Source organism: Pristiophorus japonicus, chromosome 12 (genome assembly GCF_044704955.1).
Source record: "Pristiophorus japonicus isolate sPriJap1 chromosome 12, sPriJap1.hap1, whole genome shotgun sequence".
Classification (NCBI taxonomy): domain Eukaryota; kingdom Metazoa; phylum Chordata; class Chondrichthyes; family Pristiophoridae; genus Pristiophorus; species Pristiophorus japonicus.
Window position 1 is genome coordinate 99,117,435 of NC_091988.1, and position 23,249 is coordinate 99,140,683.

Genomic DNA, 23,249 nt, shown 5'->3' on the forward strand with positions numbered 1-23,249 from the left:
GCAAGGCTTGAAGAGGGTAACTGAAGGCTCAATGCAGACTTGCCTATCCCGAGTCCTGCTTAGCTACCGCACGAGACCACACTCACTCACTGGGATCCTACCTGCTGAACTGCTCATGAAAAGAGCACTTAAGACAAGGCTCTCGTTAGTTCACCCGATCTGCATGAACAGGTAGAGAGCAGGCGGCTTCAACAAAGTGCATATCATGATAGCGCAAATGTGTCACGCGAGATTAAAGTCAATGATCCTGTATTTGTATTAAATTATGGACAAGGTCCCAAGTGGCTTCTCGGCACTGTCGTAGCCAAAGAGGGGAGCAGGGTGTTTCGGGTCAAACTTTCAAATGGACTCATTCACCGGAAGCACTTGGACCAAATCAAACTCAGATTCATGGACTACCCTGAGCAACCCACCTTGGACCCTACCTTTTTTGATCCCCCAATGCACACACCAGTGGCAACCAACACCACAGTTGACCACGAAGCAGAACCCATCATTCACAGTAGCCCTGCAGGGCCCAACACACCAGGCAGCCCAGCAAGGCCAGCTGCACAGCAGCCCAGTGAGGGTTCAACAACACCAGCATTCACACCGAGACGATCAACCAGGGCAAGAAGGGCCCCAGATCGACTCACATTGTAAATAGTTACACTATTGACTTTGGAGGGGGGGGAATGTTGTTATATATGTGAACTTGTATTTACTCTGTACAGCCACCAGAGGGCTCATTCCCCGTAGTCCCAAGGGATCCCATAATCCCTTGGGAGCACAGGTATTTAAGAAGGCTTCACAGGTTGGAGAGGCACTCTGAAGACCTGCAATAAAAGACTAAGGTCACACTTTACTTTGAGCTCACAGTGTTCAGTCTGACTATTTCGCCATACACAACACTAACCATGATTTTTTTTCTAAATAGACGATAGAAATGTTTCACTTCATTTCAAAAAGGGGATTTTGATAAGAGAGGCACTATCAACCAGTTAGCCTGGTGTTAGTAGTTGGAAAATTATTAGAAACCATAATTTGAGATTGTAGTGTATTTGCTTTATGGGTTCTTTGCTTAAGAATTCACAGCTACACATTTGTTGTAAAGAACTAGCTGGTTTATTGGCAAAGGTTTAACAATCAAACTGAACACTACCACTTCATCCACCAGGCTGACAACTGCACACCTTAACATGGAGCACCTGGACTCAATTAACTGGGGTTTTATTGAATCTTGTTGACATCATGTGACTGACTAAGCCACTCAGTGCAACAACTCCACAAATATTTTAAGTTGAAACTATAAATCAAGTGCCCCCTTATTAAAGGGGGGAGACACTAAAACCGACACATTAAACAAATTAAACTTTAAAGCGTATAAAATCAAATTAAAATTTGCAACAGCTCCACAACTCTTTTGGAGTAGACAATATTAAACATTAAATCGTGCCCCCTGATCTGGGGGACACTCCAAACATTTCCCAAGGCCCTTTTTTGGGTTTTTTTTTTGTATTTTTGTAGTTTTTTTTGGTGTTTTTTTTGGGCTCTAAAACTATAATTTACAAGTGCTACCTATAAAAAGAGGAGGGGACACTAAAACCGGCAATTAAAACAAATTAAACTTTAAAACATATAAAATCAAATTAAAATTTGCAACAGCTCCACAAGCATGTGAGCCTGCTCACAGGTGCATACATTACAGAGATAAAATAAATGAATGCATAGAAGGGCGAGAAATGGTCAGCATCGATTTGTGAAGGACTGGTCTGATTATCCTTGTAGATTTTTTTGAGAGAATAACAAAGTATAGATGAGGGACTTCCAAAAGCATTTGATAAATTCCATACAAGAAATTGGCTCAGAAAATTGGGGCACGTGATATAAATGGGAAAGTGGTATGCGTAGAGAGGTGGCTGAAAGAAAGACAGTAAATCGAAGATAAGAGGTCATGACCTTAAGATTAGCAATAGATACTTAAAGTAAGAGTTGGAAGAAACTTTTTCTCTGCAAAGAGTTATCAGATTGTGGAATGCTGTGTCACTAGAAATGACAGCAGGTGACATTAGTAATAAATATTTTGTACATTCATATAGCATTGCTCGGACCGCTATTTTAATCGCAAGATTTGCATATTTCAAATAATTCGGTGAGCACCTCCATTAAAATAACAGACAGAGGAACACAGTCACTGCTTTAAGCACTGTTTTGCTAATATCAGTAACAGTAATTTCATGTCCATATATACATTTTTGAAATTTTTAAGCAAAAACATTAAATTTTAGGTCTTTAAGAAAGAACATTCTTAACTTTTTGCTATTTCCTGTGTGCTGGCTATGGATTGATACTGAAACACAAATCAGTATAATACATAGGATTACATAGGATATATAGCACAGAAACAGGCCGTTCGACCCAACCAATTTATGCCAGTGTTTATGCTCCACTCGAACCTCCTTCCGTCTTTCCTCATCTAACCCTATCAGCATAACCCTCTATTCCCTTCTTCATATCCTTACCTAAGCGCCCCTTAAATGCATCTATACTATTCGTTTCAGCTACTCCTTGTGGTAGCGAGTTTCACGTTTTCACCACTCTCTGGATAAAGACGTTTCTTCTGAATTCCCTATTTGATTTCTTGGTGACTATTTTATTTGATGGCCTCTCGTTTTGCTCTTCCCTACAAGTGCAAACAATTTCTCTGTGTCTACTCTATCGAAACCTTTCATGAGTTTAAAGACCTCTGTTAGGTCCCCCTCAGCCTTCTCTTTTTCAAGAGAAAAGAGACCCAGCCTGTTCATCCTTTTCTGCTAGGTGTACCCTTGCATTTCTGGTATCAACCTTGTAAATCTTCTCTGAACCCTCTCCAGTGCCTCTATATCCTTTTTATAATATAGCGACCAGAATTGTAAGCAGTACTCCAAGTATGGTCTAACCGATGTTCAAAACAAGTTTAGCATACCTTCACTACTTTTCAATTCTGTCCCTCTCGAAATAAACCCTTGTGGTTGGTTTGCTTTTTTATGGCCTTGTTAACCTGTTGATACTTTTACTGATTTGTGTATTTGCACTCCGAGATCCCTTTGCTCCTCTACCCCATTTAGATACTTATTTTCCAAGTAATAAGTGATCTCCCTATTTTTCTTACCAAAATGAAATATCTCTCATTTATCTTGTGTTGAATTTCATTTGCCAATTATATGCCCATTCTGCAAGTTTATTCATATCTTCTTGTAATTAGTTGCAGTCCTCCTCAATATTAGCTATTCCCCCAATTTAGTGTCGTCCGCAAATTTAGAAATTGTGCTTTTGATTCCAAAGTCTAAATCGTTAATGTCAATTATGAACAGCAGTGGTCCCAGCACTGATCCTTGTAGAACACCACTACCCACCTTATACCACTGTGAATAGCTACCCTTTACCCCTACTCTCTGCTTTCTGTCTTGAAACCAGCTAGCTATCCATTCTGCTACATGTCCCGACTCCCTGAACTTATTCATTAATCAATTATGTCGTACCTTATTGAAGGCCTTTTGAAAATCTAGATAAATTACATCTACCTCATCAAAAAAATTCAATTAGGTTGGTCAAGCAAGACTTTCCCTTTTGAAATCCATGTTGATTATTTATTATTATATTCATTTCTAGATGTTCTATTTTCTCCTTTAGTAGGGATTCCATTATTTTTCCTACCACCGATGTCTGTTACCACACGATACCACACGAAGCTGACTGGTCCATAGTTTCCTGGACATGTTCTAGCTCCCTTCTTAAATATAGGTATTAAGTTAGCTATCCGCCAGTCCTCTAGCACTACACCTTTATCTAACAAATTATTAAATATGTGTCATAATGCCTCTGCTATTTCTTCCCTTGATTCTTCCCTAGATTCTTTTAAAATGCACGGATGTGCATTTCATTTAGTTTATTTAGTATATCTCCTTGTTTTATTTTAAATGCAGTTAACTCATTACTAATCTCATAATCTGACATCATCTCCACCGGTTCTATCTCCCTGGTAAATACTGAAGCAAAGTAATTATTTAATATCTCTGCCATCTGTTGCTGCCCGTGGTATAATCCTCTCCCTTCCCATCCTGACCTTCCATTTTTTATTCATGTGCCTGTAAAATATTTTACTATTTTGTTTTATGTTCCTTGATAATTTAATTTCACAGTTCCTCTTTGCCTTCCAAATTGTTGTTTTTTTATTTCTCTCCTAATCCCTTCATATTCTCCCTTATTATGCTCTCCCCTGCTGTCTTTGTACTTAATGTATGCCTCTTTCCTTACCCTCAATTTTTCCCTCATGGCTTTATTCATCCACAGTGTCTCAATAGTGTTTAACTTGTTCTTGCTTATTAGCGGAATATATTTTTCCTGGACTCTGTTGAACACTGTTTTAAATGTTTTCCGCTGCTGTTTTACATCATTGTTTGCCAATATTGTTAACCATTTTATTTTCCCAAGTTCTATTCTCAGCCCCTCAAAATCAGCTTTTGTCCACTCTATTAACCTCGTTTTTGTCATACTTGTGTCTTTCTCTATTATCATCTTCACGCATATTATATTATGGTCACTATTACCTAGATGTTCCTCATCTTTTACTTCTCTTATCTGCTCTGGATCATTTTCCAATATTAGATCCAATATCGAATCCTCCCTTTTTTATCTCTTGCATGTCCTATCATATAATGGTTTAGCACTACTGTACACGATATTGGAAAAAGAAAGGAAATCAAAATTGTAAACAAGGATAAGTACAGTGTAAAACTTTAAAACTGTACAAATATTACGACTATGCAAATGAGCTTTTAAGGCACCCCAAACCTTAGAGTAGGGTTGCCAACCCTCAGGAATTAAAGATTAATCTTCACGACCTGCGAGCGGCCCAGGACATTAAAATAAATCTGTGGCTTTTCATTTTCTTTGCTGATTAGTTATAAAAATATTAGAGATGGGGGGGAAAGTCTGTTTGACCAGTCAAGAATCATCCATCGGATAACTGAGTGTATCCACTTTCCAATTGGCGTGAGAAGGCGATGACTTGCGAGGATGAAGGCGGAACATCGTGACGAAACCTCCTGAATTACCTCCAACCAGAGTTGGCAATCCTACCTCAGAGACACAACCAAATTGCCTTTTCTCTGTACAACACTCAAGTCAACACATGATATCACGTGAATCTGGTTTTCTTCACATAGATTACAGAACTTACTGACCTGACCCAGGAGTTGAGGGAATGTGGACTTTAGAGCTTTATGATAATGCCCGAATAAGTGGACAATCTTAAAGAAATCTCACTTTTACAAAGCTGGGGAGGGAGAAATTCTCTTTATCACATTTCCCACTTGATAGGAAAAATTTCCAGAGAAGCATTGGTTGGTTTCTCTAAATATTTAAATTCAACACTGCATGATATTGTAGATGGTAAAGTCCAGGTTTCCTCCTTGTGTGCCCTGCATGATAAATCCGGGCTAATTTCTTATGGGGAGGTGTAAGGATTGCAGGTTTGAGCAGATGCTAGGTAAATGTGAAACGTTATCAGTTTCGAGTTCAGGGATGAAAAGCAAACTATGTATTTGATTGTCAACCAATGATGGCAGCAGTCTTCCAACATTGTGGAACCCCTCAATGGTTTTATGAGTATTGATGCCATAGTTGGTAAACATAGTACCACCTAATGCTGAAAATCCCTAATGATAAGTACATAGGATTGAGCACCAAGCCCTTGGCAATACTGATAAGTATTTTGTATCTAGTGTTACCAAAGTCTTTGGGGACAATCCTCTTCATATTCAAAGCGATTTGTGATAAATCTCAACTAAATATAGCTTGTATTTGGCTCTGAGGGCTGTGTTTGGTAAGGTGACCAGGGTCGGGGACCGACTGGATGGTGGAGGTGTGGGCTAGATGGCGCCAGAAGAGCTGGCACAACTATCCTGGGCCGACATCCAGCGTGTGGCCATTGCCATCGAGTCCCTAAAAACGGCACTGGGCCCCGACTCCATTAGGTGTGTCGAGGAGGCTCGAAGCACGTGGGGCAATCCTGTCCGAACTGACCCCCGTCCGGATGGAATTCCTCTTCAGCGCCAAGCCCCAAAACTTCCCTCGGGAGCCGGCACCTCACAACTTGAGCCTCCTCTGGGAAATCCCCTCCGTGCTTTTCAGTTCTATGTGGAGTGGATTCCTGTACGGACTCCATTTTGCCATCCTCGTCTGCCGTCCAGACACGCCATGGCGCACCATCTTGCCGTCCGGAGGAGGCGGGGGTCCCCAGTGGAGTGCTCTCTATGTGGGAGTCCTCCCTTTATTTATTGGGGACTTGGGTTGGAGGATATTGCACGGGGCAGTCCCATGCAATTGGTTTTTAAGTCGGTTCACAGACTCCCAGGCCGCCTCCAATATTTGTGGTCTGGAAGAGTCCGTGTTCCATGTTTATGTGGAATGTGTCAGGTTGCAGCCCCTGTTCCAATATTTGAAGGAGCTGCTCCTCAAATTCTGGTTGCACTTCAGTCCCACGCTCCTGATCTTTGGGCATCCTGTGCGGAGGGAGCGGGCAGGCAAGTCAGAAGGCCTCCTCGTAGAACTGCTCCTGGGCATGGCTAAGGTGACCATTAACCGGCCCAGCAGGCGGTTGAGGGGGTCATTCAGCCCAACTGCCTGCCTCTCTTCCGCAGTTACGTTTGAGCCAGGGTGTCCCTGGAGATGGAGCACGCGGTGTCCACCGGTACGTTTGCAGCCTTCCGCGAGAGGTGGGCACCGGAGGGACTGGAGTGCATCATCACCCCCAGCAACCAAATTTGAATTTGATCCTTCAATGTTAAAAGTTTAATTTGTTTAATTTGTCAGTTTTAGTGCATCTTTAATAAGGGGTCACTTGATTTATAGTTTCAACCAAAATAGTTGTACTTGGCTCTGCTACTAAATTATGTGTCCTCAAAATACCTATTTTGGTATTGAAGGATCCCAAAGTTGGCTTGGTATCAAATAGCCATGGCAAAACAAATATAGTGTAACTTCACTATAATGAACCTTGTTTCTAATGAAGCCCCAGTTTTAACGATCACGACTACAAGTAACACTTAAGCAGGATCTACCCAGATACAATGATGGAATTCAAACCGAGGCTAATTAAAGATAACCTAATGCAAATCCTGCATGATGTATGGTGGTAATTGCCTGCCATCTGCACATAAACTGCAACAGGCAACGGGTGTGAGGAGGCAGCTGCAATGAGGCAAATGCAGCCAGGCAATGTGCATGAAGATGACGAGTAAAGGATCGTCTTTGCCTCTCAACACAAAAATTTCAATTCATCCATGATCTGGGCCATAAAGGAAATTCGTAAGTTACAATCTGCAAAGAACTCAGCTTAGCAAAATATACTTGCAACCCGTGTGGACCAACAGAGGAAAAATCAAATCTGCTGTCGTCAAAGATGAAATACAATCCAGAGAATATGAATCCATACTGCGACTCATAAAGATCTTGATGAAGAAGTGTTGGACAATTTGTTGAGCAAAGTTCGAACAATTGATCAGTCATTCCCTGGACTGGTTAACAAGATAGAAACGCTACTATAATGAAATCGCTGATGCAGTGATCTTTTCTGCCGGTCCCAAGGCGGTTCGTTATATTGAAGCTCAACTGTATACCGAGTAAATTCTTCTTTTATTCGTGGAGGAGACACTTGGCAGTTTCGCAATACAGAAGTTGAATTTCTGTGCGGGTATGGAAGAAGTACTGAAAGGAATAAAAATTTCAGATTTCAGTGTTTAAATTTCAGATAAGGCAGTCACTGATAAACAAAGAATGTTAAAGAAACACGAAGCACCACAGCAGATGGACTCATACAAGGGTACTTAAAGTGGCGAGTGAAATTAATCATGTTCTTGCCATCGTCTTTGGGGAACCATTAGAAACAGGGTTGGAAAGTAATTGACATAACACTCTAAAAAAGGGGCATAGGAATGATCTAGGGAGCTGCAGGCCAGTGTCCATTGTAGAAAGTATTAGAATACATCCTGAAAGATGGATAATGATAGATAAGAGGAATCAGCTTAGGTTTAGAGAAAGAAAGAGCATTTATGTACCAACTTTCAAGACCTCAGAACATTCTAAAGTGCTTTACAACAACAATAACTTATATTTATATAATGCCTTTAACGTAGTAAAAGTCCCAAGGCGCTTCACAGGAGTATTATGAGATTAAAAAAATTTGACACGAGCCACATAAGGAGAAATTAGAGCAGGGGACCAAAAGCTTGGTGAAAGAGGTAGGTTTAAAGGAGCATCTTAAGGGAGGTGGAGAGGTTTAGGCAGGGAATTGTAGAGCTTCGGGCCTAGGCAACAGAAGACATGGCGATTATAATCAGGGATGCTCAAGAGGACAGAATTAGAGGAGCGCCGATATCTTGATGGAGTTGTGAGGCTGAAGGAGATTACAGAGATAGGTAGGGGCGAGGCCATGGAATGATTTGAAAACAAGGATGAGAATTTTGAAATCGAGGCGTTGCTTAACCGAGAGCCAGTATAGCTCAGCGAGCACAGGGGTGATAGGTGAACGGGACCTTGGTGCGAGTTAGGACACGAACAACCGAGTTTTGGATCACCAAAAATATGCGTAGGGTAGAATGTGAGAGGCCAACCAGGAGTGCATTGGAATAGTCAACAAAGGCATGGATAAGGGTTTCAGCAGTGCATGAGCTGAGGCACCGGCAGAGACGGGCGATGTTACAGATGCTATGGAAATAGGCGGTCTTAGTTATGCTGCGGATATGTGGTTGAAAGCTCATTTCAGGGTCAAATACTACACCAAGGTTGCGAACAGCCTGCTTCAGCCTCAGACAGATGTTAGGGAGAGGGATGGAGTCAGTGGCTAGGGAACGGAGTTTATGGTAGAGACCGAAAACAATGGCTTCGCTCTGCCCAATATTTAATTGGAGAACATTTCTGCTCATCCCGAACTGGATGTAGGATAAGCAGTCTGACAATGTAGAGACTGTGGAGGGGTCGAGAGAAGTAATAGTGAGGTAGAGCTGGATATCATCAGCATACATGTGGAAACTGATGTTGTGTTTTCGGATGATGTCGCCAAGGGGCAAAATATAGATGAGAAATCGGAGGGAGCCAAGTGTGGATCCTTGGGAGACACTATAGGTAACGATGCAGGAGCAGGAAGAGAAGCCATAAGGTGATTCTCTGGCTATGATTAGATAGATAAGAATAGAACCAGGCGAGTGCAGTCATAAGAACATAAGAAATAGGAGCAGGAGTAGGCCATTTGCCCCCTCGAGCCTGCTCCGCCATTCAATAAGATCATGGCTGATCTGATCCTGGCCTCAACTCCACTTCCCCGCCCACTCTCCATAACCCTTGACTTATCTGTCTATCTCCACCGTAAATATATTCAAAGACCCAGCCTCCACAGCTCTCTGGGGTAGAGAATTCCAAAGATTCACAACCCTCTGAGAGAAGAAATTCCTCCTCATTTCTGTTTTAACTGGACGACCCCTTATTCTGAAACTACGCCCCTAGTTCTAGATTCCCAAATGAGAGGAAACATCCTCTCTGCATCTACCCTGTCAAGCCTCCTCAGAATCTTATATGTTTCAATAAGATCACCTCTCATTCTTTTAAACTCCAATGAGTATAGGCCCAACCTGCTCAACCTTTCTTCATATGACAACCCCTTCATCTCAGGAATCAATCTCGTGAAGCTTCTCTGAACTGCCTCCAATGCGCAAGTATATCCTTCCTTAAATAAGGAGACCAAAACTGTATGCAGTACTCCAGGTGCGGTCTTACCAAGGCCCTGTACAGTTGGAACAGGACTGCCCTACTTTTATACTCCACCCGCCTTGCAATAAAGGCCAGCATTGCTTTTGCCATCCTGATTACTTGCTGTACCTGCATGCTAACTTTTGTGTTTCAAAACTGGAGTATTGTGTACAGTTTTGGTCTCCTAACTTGAGGAAGGACATTCTTGCTATTGAGGGAGTGCAGCGAAGGTTCACCAGACTGATTCCCGGGATGGCGGGACTGACCTATCAAGAAAGACTGGATCAACTGGGCTTGTATTCACTGAGTTCAGAAGAATGAGAGGGGACCTCATAGAAACGTTTAAAATTCTGATGGGTTCAGACAGGTTAGATGCAGGAAGAATGTTCCCAATGTTGGGGAAGTCCAGAACCAGGGGTCACAGTCTAAGGATAAGGGGTAAGCCATTTAGAACCGAGATGAGGAGAAACTTCTTCACCCAGAGAGTGGTGAACCTGTGGAATTCTCTACCACAGAAAGTAGTTGAGGCCAATTCACTAAATATATTCAAAAAGGAGTTGGATGAAGTCCTTACTACTAGGGGGATCAAGGGGTATGGCGAAAAAGCAGGAATGGGGTACTGAAGTTGCATGTTCAGCCATGAACTCATTGAATGGCGGTGCAGGCTAGAAGGGCCGAATGGCCTACTCCTGCACCTATTTTCTAAGTTTCTATGTTTCTATGCACAAGAACCCTCAGATCCCTCTGTACTACAGCAGTTTATACTTGCTCCCCATTTAAATAATAATTTGCTTTTTTATTTTTTCTACCAAAGTGGATCACCTCACATTTTCCCACAACATAGTCCATCTGCCACATTTTTACCCACTCACTGAGCCTATCTATATCCCTTTGTAGATTCTTTGCATCATCTTCACAACTTGCTTTCCCACCTATCTTTGTTTCATCAGCAAATTTGGCTACGTTACACTCGGTCCCTTCATCCAAGTCATTAATCTAAATTATAAATAGTTGAGGCCCCAGCACTGATCCCTGTGGCACCCCACTAGTTCCAGTTTACCAACCTGAAAATGACCCATTTAACCCGTTTTTTGTTTTCTGTTAGTTAACCAATCCTCTATCCAAACTAATATATTACCCCCAACCCTGTGAGCTCTTATCTTGTGCAGTAACTTTTTGTGTGGCACCTTATCGAATGCTTTCTAGAAATCCAAATATATGACATCAACTGGTTCTCTTCTATTCTCTGCTCGTTACATCCTCAAAGAATTCCAGCAGATTTCTCAAACATGATTTCCCTTTCATAAAACCATGTTGACTCTGCTTGACTGCATTAGGATTTTCTAAATATCCTGCTACTACTTCCTTAATGATGGACTCCAGCATTTGCCCAATGACAGATGTTAGGCTAACTGGTCTAATTTCCTGCTTTCTGTCTCCCTCCTTTCTTAAGTACATTTTCAGTTTTCTAGTCCGCTGGGTTCTCTCCAGAATTCAGGGAATTTAGTAGATTACAACCAATGCATCCACTATCTCTGCAGCCACTTCTTTTAAAACCCACCCAGCTGGACGACAGTGGATAGGCGTTAGAGAAGGATGGAGTGGTTAGGCGTGTCAAAGGCTGCAGACAAGTCAAGAAGGACAAGCAGGGATAATTTGTCTTTGTCAGTCACAAAGGATGTTATTTGTGACTTTGAGGAGAGCTGTTTCGGTACTGTGGCAGGGACGGAAACTTGATTGGAGAGATTCAAACGTGGAATTGCGGGAAAGATGGGCACGGATTTGGGAAGCGAAAACATGTTCAAGGTCTTTGGAGAGGAAAGAGAGGTTGGAGATGGGGTGTTAGTTTGCAAGGATGGAGGGGTCAAGGGTTTTTTTTGAGGAGGGGGCGATGATGGCAGATTTGAGAGTGGGGGTACAATACCTGAGGAGAGAGAACTGTTAACAGCTAACATGGGAGCCAGAAAAGGAAGTTGGGTGGTCAACAGTTTGGTGGGAATAGGATCGAGTGAGCAGGAAGTGGACAAGATAATCTCGGAGTGGTCATGAGGGAAGATCAGAAAGAAACTGGAGAAAGATGTGAGGTCAGGACTAGAGGAAGTTTGGCACAGTGGGCTAGAGGAAGGAAGTGAAGTGGCAGAGGCAGCTGAATGGATGGTCTCTGTCTTAGAGACAAAGAAGTCCATGAGCTCCTCACACTTATTTTCGGAGGTAAGGGTGGAGGAGACTGAGGAGAGGGGTTTAAGAAGACTGTTAGCAGTAGGGAATGGAAGCCGGGGTTTATCTTTTCATTCCAGAATGATTCTGGAATCATCACCCCTCAACCAAGTTTCTGTCAGGGCCATGATGTCAATACAATCACCCACGATAAGCTCATGGATGTCAAGGGCCTTGTTTTCAAGCGAATGGACATTCTGGAGGGAGATGCGGAGAGGGTCGGTGATGGCTGCCCCACTGCCTGCGTCCACAGGGTCAACGCTGGGGGATGAGTTGGATGGGGAGGAGATTGGCAAGATTAGCTCCCAGTGGGCGCGCTGGGTGGGAAGATCGGCGAGAGAATAGGATGGGACAGTTGGGGCTGCTGCTGGTAAGAAGTCAGTGATGAGTGCCTCGATGGGCTCTTCATAGGATGCCAAGAGAGGCACAGAGGGACTCTGTATGCTTGTCTAAGAGGAAGTTCAGCTTGGGAAGGCGGCAGGAGAGTAGGAAGGTCGAAGAGTAATGAAGAATTGGGATAGGGATTTGTGAGGCAGAGTATCCGAGAGAGGAGAGATGAAAGGAAGCATGACAACAGGAGAGAACGGTCAGGGAAGGATAGAGAGAAAAGGAAAAGGGGGGGATAAAGTATTGAATGGCTCGGGTCTGGTGCGTCAGCGAAAGTAACGCGAATAGACACACGGGAAAAGCTCAGGTTACATAAGCCAGTTTAAATGTAATAATTAAAGGGATACAATAATAGGGAGACCAGGTTCAAAGTCAGAGGTCCCATGGAAGGACAAAGCCGACATAAGCAGGATGGGGCCGGCACGCAGCCTCGACGAACCACAGTCCAAAGCAGGCAAGTGAAGTCAAGAAGCTATTTGAGGTGTAGAGAGTTCGAGGATGGAGCCAATCATTATACAGCCAATGGAGTATTTTTGAAGTGTAGTCTATGTTGTAGGAAACATGGCAGCCAATTTTCACATATGATGTTGGCAGAGCGCTAAATATTGACCAGGATTTCTTTTCTTCTGAGAGGGCAGACAGGGCTCGGTTTAACATCGCATCCGAAAGTCGTGCAACACTCCATCAGTACTAAATTGTACTGGACTGTCTGCTGAGATTATAGGCTAAAGTGTCTGGAGTGGGACTTGCACCCATGACCTGCTGACTCATGAGAGGTGAGAGTGCTACCGCTGAGTCACGGCTGACACAGAGTGGAGGTCTTGTCAAACAAGTTTACTGAAGCTGAAGAAATGGTGGATCTTATTGACAAAAGAAATTCCAAGAATGTGATATCAAATTTAGATTTCAAAATGGCTTTTGATACCATGAGGCAAAAATATATGGAATAACAGACTCGCTTCGGAGGTGGGTTAAAAAATGTTGAAATGAGAGCAAGCAAAGGTTGGTTGTGAATGGTGCTGTCTACATGCCAAATGTTCTCCAGTGGGTGTCACAGAGATTAGTGCTGCGTCCATTGCTGATAACAGTATATAAATAATTTGCAGCTGAGGAGAAACACAAAGCTATCAAAATTTACAGATGACACCAAAGTGGTGAGAGGGACTTCAAATAATTGAGGACAGGCAAACCAAATATAAGAGGACACAAAAGCAAAATACTGCAGATGCTGGAATCTGAAATAAAAACAGAATACTGGAAACCTCAGCGGGTCAGGCAGCATCTGTGGAGAGAAAAACAAAGTTAACGTTTCGGGTCGACGACCCTTTGTCAGAACTACCGAATGTTCGAAAAGAGCACATTCTTCAGCACTGAAAGGGGGAGGGGAAGAAAGAACAAAAGGGAAGGTCTGTGATAGGGGGGAAGGCAGGAGAGATTAGAGAGACAAAAGGGATGATGGCCCAAATTCAAATGGTAATGACAGGTTGTCAAAAGGTTAAACTGGATAGGGTGTGAATGGCGGAGTAATGACCAGCTGCCATTAGAGACAAAGAGAAAAAAAAGGGATTAAAACATAAGATGGGGGGGCGGGGGGGTGTGGGGGGGAGAAAAGAAGCCAAAGATAGCCAGAGGTTATGCTCTGAAATTGTTGAACAGTATACTAAATTGAAAGAAGTACAAGTAAATCGTTATTTCACCTAGAAGAAGAATATAAGAGAAAGTAGTTTGTTTGCGATTATAGGCTGATAAGTGGAGAATAACATTGAACACAGACAAATGGATGATGCGACTTGGAATAGGAACTAAAAGTCTACAGGAAATATCACAGGAGAGGGGTCTGAGATACTGGAGAGCGCAATGAAACCCAATAGTTATGTCTGACATTTCCATAATTATCAGAAATGGGCTAAAGTTAAAAAGGAGGAAGGTTCACAGACAGTTTAGCTTTAACTACTTAATGCAGAGTGGGGAATGTGTGGAATGAACTGTCCAGTAAGGCTGATAGTGTGGAAAAATGAAGGAAGAATTGGAGGGAGTGGGCGATTGGAGGGATTTGTTTTTGGGACTGGCTAAATAGACTGGTCTTTTTAGATCCTGTAGTTTTCTACATTGTTATGTAAGGTAAATGTGTGGAGCGATGAGGGTGTGATCCTGCTATTGTGGTGAAGAGGGTGTTCCACGCCGCCAATATCAAAAAGGCCGTCCTGAACCCACTATGATTTCCAGGGTCAGTGTTGTTTTTATAATTTGGGCAAATACCAAGGATTGAAAATGCCTGTTATTGGGAACTTTTCTTGTTTGAGGGTGGGAAAGACCTGGCACAGATTAAAAAGGCCACAACGTCAAACTTCATTTTGGTTGCTACAAAGCAGATTCTACATCTGAAAATGCTGGAGAGGACTGCAGAACTGCTTTGTGTTGTGCTGCTTGAGGAGGTTAGGCTCAGGCAGAAGACCCTCTTTCTAACTGACAAACGGTGTGGCCCAAGGAAACCTGCAGCAGTTAAGTGGAAGGGTCAGTGCTATATCTACCCATTTGGTGCATGGCCACTCAGTGCCCCAAAAAGTGTAATGACCATCCAAGGTCAGGCAAGGTGAAAGGAATCAGCCACGCCTTCCAAGAATGCCATGTACGAAGTATGTCTGTTATTTGTAATCGTCATCTGTCACTGCATTAAAATGTTTAAATAGCTTCCCATGAATGTCTATATCTCTATGGGGTGCCCTTTACACCCCAGCATTCACCTGGAAGTGTTTCTTTCCTGGCGTCTTTACTTGCATAGTTATTTGAGGGAAATTGGGGGGATTTATTTTTGAGACCGACCAGATGGACTGCAGTCTTTTTAGATCCTGTAATTTTCTACATTGCTATGTAAGGTATGTATGTAGGGAGATGAGGCTGTATTTTCCATTGGTGCGTGATCCCTGCTGGTTGTGGTGAAGAGGGCGTTCCTTTACCTGCATTCAACGCACAGAAAGTCTCACAGGGAATGTAACTGCTTATTGCACGCATCTGTCATCATATCTATTATGGATGATGCATGTGTTTTACTGCATGTCAGTTACTAAAGCCAGTTTTGCCCTCTGGCTTTCTTTTTCTCAAGGAACTCAGCCCACAACAACAGTGAGAGCTTTCCCACAGGTAACAGGCCCCTGAAGCTGAGACTTCTAACTCCTGATAAGGAAGCACTTTATGTCCTCGGAAGAGAAGTTACTGAAGGTTATTGGAGATGGGGAATTAGGATTGCAGATGCCAACTGAGGGCTTTTCATTACATTCTGCTTCTCTTCCTATTTATTCCCTTCATGGATTGACAGTGAATCATATCTTCAAACCTGCAGGTCACTCGTACTGAAAGCTCCTCAAGGAACCATTCTTTCATCTTTTCCTCCTCCAGGTGTGGTACAATAAAAAGCTGCAGGTCCTTCAGCATCTGGTGATGCCAACAGTTCACAGCACATATCTTCATTCACTCCAACTTTCCCAAGCACCAGCCTAGAGACATCCATCCTAGATGAGTTACAAAGTGAGGAAAATTTGACTGCACTGCATTGGAGGGTACATGTGAGTAGGAGCATGAGGAGGAACACATTGGTGACCAGAGGGTCAAGGTATGTTGCTCCTCAACTGAAGAACCTGGTGATTCACAATTCACAGGCCCTGCATTTAAAAGAATTATACTGGCAGAACGTAAAGAACTGTAGGCCTTTGAAACCGTATCAGCCAATGTGATGCAATGATAGCTTGAGTGAGGAATCTACTAGAAATAGTGCACAACATGTTAAAAGACAAGGGGCTAGACTTTCCATTATTTTTGCATCAATACCGCTCACTTCTCATCCATTGTAATGCTGAGATGAGGTATAACGCCCAGATATCACCCATTTAGCAACAAAATGGAAACTAACGCCCATGTATCGCTCACTTATCGCCCAGCGTTACTTTCGGCATGTACTTAATGCCGAGAATTAATAATACCGTCCGCCCACTTTTTTTTGCCGTAAAGATCAGAATGGGCGAAACTAACGCCCATAATATCGTCGAGCGTTACTTTCGGCACCTCGCCCACATAGCGCTGAAAATATCGCTTGCCGAAAAAACACTAAGAAAAAATTGCCTGAACTAAACCCAGCGATATGGATGCCATTTTGTAAATCGGAAGTCTGTTCATATAAAAGGCTGCTTCAACTTCTGGGGAGTTTTGATGTACTGTGGAGTTCTTTTACGGTGATTTGAACATCTGAACAAACATCTTATCATACTGGGGACAATTTGAATTTATTTTAGGTGTTTTAGTAGGTAAATTTATTGTTTGTGAACAGTAGGTATAATACTGATTGTTATTGCAATGGGGCCTGTAATTTCTCAGCCTGTCTTGATGACTACGCACATGCTGCAGACTAGAGATGGCAGAAGGTATATTCAAGAGCATTATGTGCCCAATCAAAGAGGTGGCACACTATGGAGAGGACGAGAACTTACACCCTACGCACTTACAGGGAGAAGCGGTCTTATCTGAGACAATGCGCAACAAGGTTATGTGAAATAAAAAAACATTTAATGAGAACATTTGTATAAAGTCATAATTATAACTGTGAAAAACATCCTACTCCACCCTACAACAAATTTATAACATTTATATAATTCATTAAATTTTTAACATTTTCAACAAAACTTCATAAACATAGAACACAAATGCAAAAAAACAAGGTTTACCCCCTCCCCCCAAACCTACCAACAAAATAGCAACAACAACATAAAAATACTGTTATCGATAAAAGTCCTGCAGCCATGCACCTCACTTTCCTTTCTCCCCCCCGCTTCTCCTCCTCACCTCTACCCCTTCCCCTTCCCCTCCGACTCCAAGCCGTCTTCCCAAAGTGCTCCTCAGGCGCTGCTTCACTGGGGGGGCTGATGGCAGATCCGCTGGTTTGCCGGATACCGGAGAGGACAATCCCAAGGAGGGAACATCCTCCAAGCCAGAAGCAAGACCTTCCTCCTGGTTCACGTGTCGTTGGCAATGGGGCAGTGCCGCGCTCCGGGACCACTGGTAGCTCTCTGGCACCAATGTTCCTGGCTATCACCTCCAGGGCCTCTGCCATCCGCGGCACGTATTCGATCATGATAGCAGGCATGCTGGCCAGCTGTTGGGATATGGCCCCCCCATTGTTCAGAGGATCTGCTGACCTATTTCAACACTCCTCCTGAACAAGTGTACCATGTCCCTGCTCACATCTGCCGTTCGTGGAGCAGTCCTGCTGCGTCGAACCAACCTCCACGGGGTCGGTGCCATCATGGAGACACTTGGGGTGCCCTGCAGCAAGGTGCTTTGGCCCACTACCTCCAGGGTGGAGGAGGACATGGCTGCAGGAGCACTAGATGTCATCGGGGTTGCATAGCTGATGGAGCTTGTCGATGCAGGCTCCTCAAAGTCTGCACTGTCATCAGTGGAGGAGGCACACTGCAGCTCCACGGCCGAGATCCGGGGCTCCTCAGCACCATATTGACGATCCCCCGGTGAGGCCGCCGCCGGATCCGCAGCTTCTTGGCTCGGTGGTGTTGCATGGGGCCGCGCTGCTGGCTGAGCTACAAAACATAAATGAGGTTATTAGAGGAGAAGGAGGTGCTAGGGTCACAAGGTGAATCAAACGTTACACACAGCATGACAAAAGCACTACCGCTATCACAATCTTCACAGATATCACATTTCATGACCATGACCAAATTCTGCATTACAAGATTTTCATTAGGCCATCATTATTTAGATAACACTTTTATCAATCATCTATCACATATTATTGTTCGGATATGAGTGGATGTGGCATCTATTGACTTTACATCACGCAATGGTGTATACTTTACTCACGTGGCATCACATCAGGTTCTGCTGCTGCTTGCGTGGCCGACCAGGGGTGGCTCCCCACTCGTGCCAGCACCCGCTCCTCGATGTCTGTCAGCTCGCCGATGATTGGTGGCCCGCCACCCGTGTGCTGCTGCTTGGCCCTATTCTTCCAAAGCTTCTTCTGTAAAAGGTAACAACAGCACGACATGGCATGAGATCATTGCTAGGTACTGTAACAGAAACTGATACAACACATAACCGACAGATATAATCATGATTATTATGATAATTATCATTATTTACCTAAAGGTGTACACTGTAAACGCAGGCTTTGAGTAAAACATTCCCGATATAAGTGCAAGACATCACATCTGATTGTAATCACTCATTACACTTACAATTTAAATTATATAAATATATAAGTAAATGTAAATAAATGTAATACTTACTCTGGCGAATCCTACAATGTCGTTCCAGCGCTTGCGGCACAGGTTGCCCTCATGAACCTTGTGCGTCGTCAACAAGACCACCTCGGCTATGTCGGCCCAAATTTTCTGGTAACCCTTTGGGGTGGGCTTCCCACACCCATCCCGGGTCAATTGACCCTAGCGTGACTCCACCTCCTGTAGGAGGGAGGCATTTGTCTCGTCGGAGAATCTTGAGCTCATTTTCGTCCTCCCACTTCTAGTTCCTCTCCTACCTCACTGCTCTCGCCAGCGTCCTCACCCTCCACATCGTGTTGTGTCGCCTCCTCCATGCCTTCCATTTTAATTATAATTTTTTCCCCAAAATCTCTGTGCAAACAGAGTTATTTGTGCTCTCAGTTCTTTTTACTGCTGCTAAATCTCTTTCCTACCTCCCACAACAGCCAAACAACCACACAACACACTCACACAAGCTTTCAGTTCCTCTCTGCTCCCCCTCGCTCTCTCTCTCTCTCCTCTTCTGTGCATGTATTGATGACCCCTGATGTCCTGAAACGCAGGAAATGAACGTTGTCATGGCGTTGCTATGGACGCCCACATTTTACGGCAGAAGGCCAAAATATTTACCGCTAACGCCCATTTCACATCGCTCCCGGTAACGGCCATTTTATAAAGTGGAAAGTTGGGGTTTTGAAAATGGGCGATAATCCGGCGATCTCAAAACCCATAATGAAAGCCAATGCTGGAAATAACACCCATTTTTGGGCACTCTGCCAATAATGGAAAGTCTAGCCCCATGTAACAGCAATGCCTCCACCACTGAAATTCTAGCAACTCTAGGCTGATCTGCACTTGAGGCCCTAAGAGAGTTTTTACTTCCTCCAACGATGCTCAGAATTCTGCCATGGAAGCTTTGGATGCCAGATTGGAGACGGCTGCTCTTCCAGTTCGGACAAGTTTAGTGACTGTTTTCAGATGAGCATCACAAAGGGCTTTACTGATCTTATTTGGTCCATTAAATCTGCTGTGAGTTGTCATGCAGAGCCAGAGCCCAATACTAATGACGTGATAGCTGTTCCTCAGGGTAGCAATGCATGTGTGACCTCTCATCATCCCTTTCAAAGCCTGGACAGATAGGAGGCAGGGCCAGGTTGCCCATGGAGAAGCATAGCAGTTACAGCCTGCAGTCAGCCTATCCCAGGACATGCCTGCTCTGAGATGAGGGACACCTGAGCCCAAGAGGTTGCTCTTGACACACAGCAGCTGGCTACCTCATGCACTCCGCCACTCATCACAGAATAAACACTAGATAAGGTTAAGAGTTCCTACTTGACACACTGACACCACTGGGATGCACCACTAAGAATCAGTAGGTATGCATATACACAGTATGAGTTGACCATATTTTGGTGGCACAAAAGTAGTGTGTGAAAGTTTATTTTTAGAAAGATGTTGAAGTTATTTTCATTGGGTAGTTCAAATGGGAGCTTTGGAAGGTGCGCACAGAGGGTGCAGATAATAGTATCTGGAGGAAAGGGAGAAGATGTAGACTATGTCTTGGCTACATAATAATAGTCAATAGAACATCTCCTGCAGCTGGTTACAGGTTGTCCTCTATATCCTCTCCAGACTACTTCTGCTCCTTATGCTGCCTGTGAGGGCCTCCCTCCTCCAAGGCATCCATGATGAGACCTCTTAGTAGTGCAAAAGTTGTGTAGCATGCAGTACATAATCATGATCCTTGTGATTCTAGCTGGACTATATTGCAGAATGCCCCAGATTGATCTGGGCACCTGATGCAAGCCCTCAACATGCTGATGGCTAAATGGACCTCATTATACTAATGCTGCGCATATACCATGAGAAACAACAAGGTATCATCCACTATGGTGCACACAATGGCCTCAACTTCCAAAAGCAAACAATTCATCTGCGACTTGCTTTATGCAATCTACACACCTGGTTTGAATGCACCCATCCATTGTAGGGAAGGTGCCCCTACTGTCTGAAAATGATGGTAGAAAACTGGTCAAGTGCAAAAGTAGGTAGGATGTGGCATAACAGTGTAACCTATTCCTACATGAAAAGCAGTAGTATGACATGGAAAATTCAGCCTCTTGTACGATGTGCTAGTATTTGTTCTGATTTTCTCAGAGCTCTGTTTTAAATCTTCATAACTCTATTCGCTTTTCTTTTAATCATGGCCATCTCAATTCCAAATGCTTTTTAATGAATAATTCCACTTACGATGGTCAGGGTGAAATCCCTACATGACATTAATATAGACTCAGCAAAAGTCTTCTACACTTTTTTTAAACCAACTCCTCGGTTGTGTTTCATTTGCAACAGAAGCGTAGCAAAGTAGTTGTTCAGAATGAGGACTTTGTACCCCAAGAGAACACTTTCCTCAAATGTTGTTTCACCACAACATTGCCTTTACAATTATCTTTATGTTCCAGATCTAATAGGATCATTCTGCTAACAAGCAGCAAGAGACCCATTCACAGTTACTTTGAATGTAATTTACATTGGTTTGTGATGTTGCAATCATGCAGTCACCATTATTGGAGTGCCCAATCTCATCACCAACTTATTAACTTGTTTCTAGTACACTGACGATAATGGTTATTGACGCCAATACTTTAGAATTGATGTTGCTTGCAATTAAATGTCTATATGAGTTCCCATGCTGTCCTATGAGTTGCTGGAACAGAATTCTGGAAACCCAATGATCCATCATTCTTTTAGTCCTAGTTTCTTTATGGAATTCCTCCATTTCAAATCCAGAATTTTCCAAAAACTGAACATGAGAAATGCAAGAATAATTTTGATCTCTTATTGGCCTTTTTATATTCTCTTATTACTTCTTTGGTAGTCTCTGATTGGCGTCTTTATATTCTAACATTCTGCAGTTGAACCTTGCTGTCAAATCTCAGTGCATCATAGGCATGATTTTTTATTTTTTAGGCTAAAATTCTGGTAAATATTTTGATGGTCTAGCTATTGAAAAAGAACTGTTGTAAACAAAATAACTTTTTTTGGATGTAATGTTAAACCGAGGTTATATCTGTCCCACTGATTCAAGTAGATGTTGAAGATCTTTTGTACTATTCAAACACCAGAGATTCTCCTAATGTCCTGGCCAACATTCCTTCCTGAACGAACAGCACTACAAAAACAAATTAACTAGTCATTCACCACATTACTGTTTATCAGATCTTACTCTGTTCAAAATGGCTGCTGCTGGACCTATATAATAAGGGTCACTGCACTGCAAAAATAATGTACATGAATCACTTTGAGAAATTTCTGAGAGATGTTATAAGATGCTATATAAATGAGAGCCTTTCATTCTTCCTTTGCAGCTTATAGTGAAAAAGTTAGTGCTTCTGAAAATGCTCCACGAACAAAGCCTATAAAGCTTAATTAAAGAAGTTTGCCATTTGCTCAGCAGATAGACATCCAGTGCCATCATCTTGATATCTTTTTAGTTTTATAATGTATCCAGCACTTAATCTATGTTTGAAATTAGTTCTGAAATGACACATACTAAAGGTATTGCATCGTCTTTTAATATGTTGTTAAATAAATGTTCGTTGGTATCCAACTTCATAATGAAAATGTTCGAGTCTTAGCACTTCATCAGCCAACCCTTTCATCTGAGTATTAGATTATTACTTTATTATTTCTGAACGTATCCTAGACAGATTCCATATGAACACCACTAATGTGTTCTTAGTTAATTACATCACCTCCCCTTTTTTCTTTGACAGTTTCCTGAAAATTTAAAAATCAGGAATATTTTAGTTCCCAGTTTCACCCCAGCTGAATTCAAGTTTCCGACATGGCTACACCATCACTTCCCCTTATTCTAATTAGTGGCTTTAGTTCCCTGTTTACAAATCACTTCATGGTCTTGCCCCTTCCTATCTCTGTAATCTTTTTCAGCCTCACAACCACACAAGATGTCTGTGCTCCTCAAATTCTGCCCTCGTGAACATCGCTCATTATAATTGTTGTGTATGTAGCACATAAATCACTGACTTCACATGGTCTGGTGTTGATATAACTGCTGTGACCTTAGTCCTTTATTGTGTAACTCCAGAGTGCCTCTCAGGTGTGGTGGGCAGCCTTTTATACTCTTGTCTTGCAGGTACTTTCAGGTCTCCCACCACAGCGCCCTCTGTGGCGCACCATTGTACTTATACATTTAATGTACCTGGACAATACATAACATCTCACTTCCCCCCCCCCCCCCAGTTCCAAAAGCCATTGCCAGTAACCTCGCCCTTGTTGGTCCTGGTTGATTTGTGAGTGTGAGTCCATGACCATCCACTTCCCTCTTCTCCCCCATGTGGAGGACCCGGTGCAAGCAAGTGGTATTTGCAGTCCTTACGTGGGTGATAAGGTACACGAGCATAACCTCCAACAGAAAGCAGGTATACATAGATGGTACATTTGTAAGGTACATATGATATGTGGTACAGATGTTATGTCAAAAGGTTGCAGATATACTGAACAGTTATTTAATCCCAGCTCCTCTGGGTGAGGTACAGTGGAGGTACACAGCCCCTTTTTGTCCGAGGTAATGGGCTGCGCTGAGACAGGGTATCG

At 43.0% G+C, this 23,249-nt stretch overlaps 1 protein-coding gene across 8 annotated transcripts in view; it reads left to right on the forward strand.

Moving 5' to 3' along the window:
- Window positions 1-23,249, forward strand: part of dock3 (dedicator of cytokinesis 3) — a 1,878,236-nt gene that overhangs the window by 598,982 nt on the left and 1,256,005 nt on the right. Inside the window, exon 1 of one of the 8 annotated variants that reach the window (XM_070895791.1) lies at window positions 15,837-15,894. The exons of the other annotated variants lie outside the window; for them this stretch is intronic. The gene's annotated coding sequence lies outside the window, so the exon portion shown is untranslated. Of the gene's footprint in view, window positions 1-15,836; window positions 15,895-23,249 lie in introns of those variants that run through there. 8 annotated transcript variants of the gene reach the window in all.